Raw genomic sequence first — 2,500 nt, forward strand, 5'->3', positions numbered from 1 at the left:
ACCGATACAAGTCGGGCCCCTCTTTTAGAGATGCTCGTCGGGGTAACCCAAAAGGACCCGGAGACGCCGTCGGGAGATCGGGGAAGAGTTTTCTTTTCTGCATGAGCGTTCGAGTTCCCTGGAATCCTCTAGCAGGGAGATAGGGTTTGGAACGCGAAGAGCACCGCAGTTGCGGCGGTGTCCCGATCTTCCCCTCGGACCTTGAAAATCCGGGAGAGGGCCACGTGGAGGTGTCGCGCCGGTTCGTACCCATATCCGCAGCAGGTCTCCAAGGTGAAGAGCCTCTAGTCGATAGAATAATGTAGGTAAGGGAAGTCGGCAAATTGGATCCGTAACTTCGGGATAAGGATTGGCTCTGAGGATCGGGGCGTGTCGGGCTTGGTCGGGAAGTGGGTCAGCGCTAACGTGCCGGGCCTGGGCGAGGTGAGTGCCGTAGGGGTGCCGGTAAGTGCGGGCGTTTAGCGCGGGTGTGGTCTGCTCTCGCCGTTGGTCGGCCTCGTGCTGGCCGGCGGTGCAGGATGCGCGCGCCTGTGCGGCGTTCGCGCCCCGGTGCTTCAACCTGCGTGCAGGATCCGAGCTCGGTCCCGTGCCTTGGCCTCCCACGGATCTTCCTTGCTGCGAGGCCGCGTCCGCCTTAGCGTGCTCCTCCGGGGGCGCGCGGGTGCGCGGATTCTCTTCGGCCGCCATTCAACGATCAACTCAGAACTGGCACGGACTGGGGGAATCCGACTGTCTAATTAAAACAAAGCATTGCGATGGCCCTAGCGGGTGTTGACGCAATGTGATTTCTGCCCAGTGCTCTGAATGTCAACGTGAAGAAATTCAAGCAAGCGCGGGTAAACGGCGGGAGTAACTATGACTCAGATTCTGTAACTGTTGCAGCCTATACCTGCAGTGAGTGTCACCGCAGCTTCACGACCAAAAACGGTCTCGGGGTCCATCGCCGCCGCCAACATCTAGCGGCCGCCAACGCGGAGATCGTCACGGAGAGGCATCGCGCGAGGTGGACGGAGGAAGAAGTCCTATCGCTCGCCAAGGCGGAGGCCGAACTGTTCCTCGAGAGGGACGCACGGTTCTTCTTTGTCAACCAGGAGCTAACTAGCATGTTCCCCGACCGAACGCTTGAAGCAATCAAGTGCCAACGGCGGAAAGCTGCCCACAAGCAGCTTGTCCGCCAATTCATGGATGCACTTGAGCTCGGTCGGGGGGAAGAGCCGGCGTCCCGCCGGGGTGCGGCGACTCCGCCGCCCGATGCGGGCGATGCCGCTGCGCCGTCCGACGACGCAGCCGAGGACTTCGCGGCCGACACCACCGGGCCGCCGCCGGAGGGGCCGACTGACGCCGCCATCTGGGAGCATCTGGCGGGACTACCTGCTTCCGCCCAGCGTTTCTCTGCTCTGGATCGAGTCATTGGTCTGGGGCGGGGCACGCCGCCCGATGTCATCCTGGGCATGCTCCCGGATGCCCTTGCGTCGGTCGGGTCCAGAGGGGAGAGATCGATCACCAGGACACAGCGGCCGCGCCAACCATCTAAGCGGCCGCCTGCCGCTCCGCCGCTGCAGAAGCGCAAGCGGCGCCGCTGGGAATACGCAAGAACGCAGGATGCCTTCCGAAGGTCGCGTGCACGTTGCGTGCGCGGCCTCCTGGATGGCACCCTGCTGCAGCCGCCACCTGTCATCCCAGGTCTGCTGGACTTCTGGGCGGACCTCTTCACTAAGAAGCCCATCTCGACCGCGGGCTTCATCCGTGACCGCCTCCTCCCGCACTCGCAGCCTGTCGCTGTTGAGTGCCTATGGGGCCCGGTCACACTTGAGGAGGTCGCTGCCGCCTTGCCGCCCAGGGGATCAGCAGCCGGACCGGACGGCCTAACCCCAGCGGAGCTGCGGCGCCTGCCGCACGAAGTCCTGGTGAAACTGATGAATCTCTTCCTTCTGGCCCGCGCCCTTCCGGAGCGTCTACTTCGCGCGCGGACGTCCCTTCTCCCCAAAACGGCTGCACCAACATCCCCCGCTGACTTTCGCCCCATTACGGTCTGCTCGGTGCTGGCGCGGACCTTTCACAAGGTTCTCGCGTCACGCCTGATGCGCGCATGTGCTGTGGACGAACGTCAGCGGGCATTCATCCCCCGGGATGGGATGTTGGAAAACACCTTCATCTTGGACACAGCTCTCACCGACGCAGTTCGCTCCTGTCGCTCTGTCTTTGTGGCGTCGATCGACGTTTCTAAAGCATTCGATTCGGTAGATCATGCTGCCCTTCGCCCTGTGCTGAGGGCTCATGGCCTGCCGGATTGCTTTATTGAATACGTCGAGCGGTGCTACGAGGGCAGCACGACGGTGATAGCGGGCGGCGCCGGCGTGGGCGTGTCTGTGCAGCCATCACGGGGCGTTCGACAGGGCGATCCCCTCTCCCCCCTCTTGTTCAACTTTGCGGTGGACTACGTTTTAAGCCAGCTGCCCTCCCACATCGGAGCTCGGATACTTGGTCGCAGAGTCAACGC

The 2,500-nt window shown here is 62.8% G+C and overlaps 1 pseudogene; it reads left to right on the forward strand.

Annotated features, from left to right (window-relative positions):
- LOC126197819 (large subunit ribosomal RNA) overlaps positions 1-2,500 on the forward strand; it is a 7,562-nt pseudogene that overhangs the window by 2,015 nt on the left and 3,047 nt on the right.

This window comes from Schistocerca nitens, chromosome 7 (genome assembly GCF_023898315.1).
Source record: "Schistocerca nitens isolate TAMUIC-IGC-003100 chromosome 7, iqSchNite1.1, whole genome shotgun sequence".
In the NCBI taxonomy this organism is placed as follows: Eukaryota; Metazoa; Arthropoda; class Insecta; order Orthoptera; family Acrididae; genus Schistocerca; species Schistocerca nitens.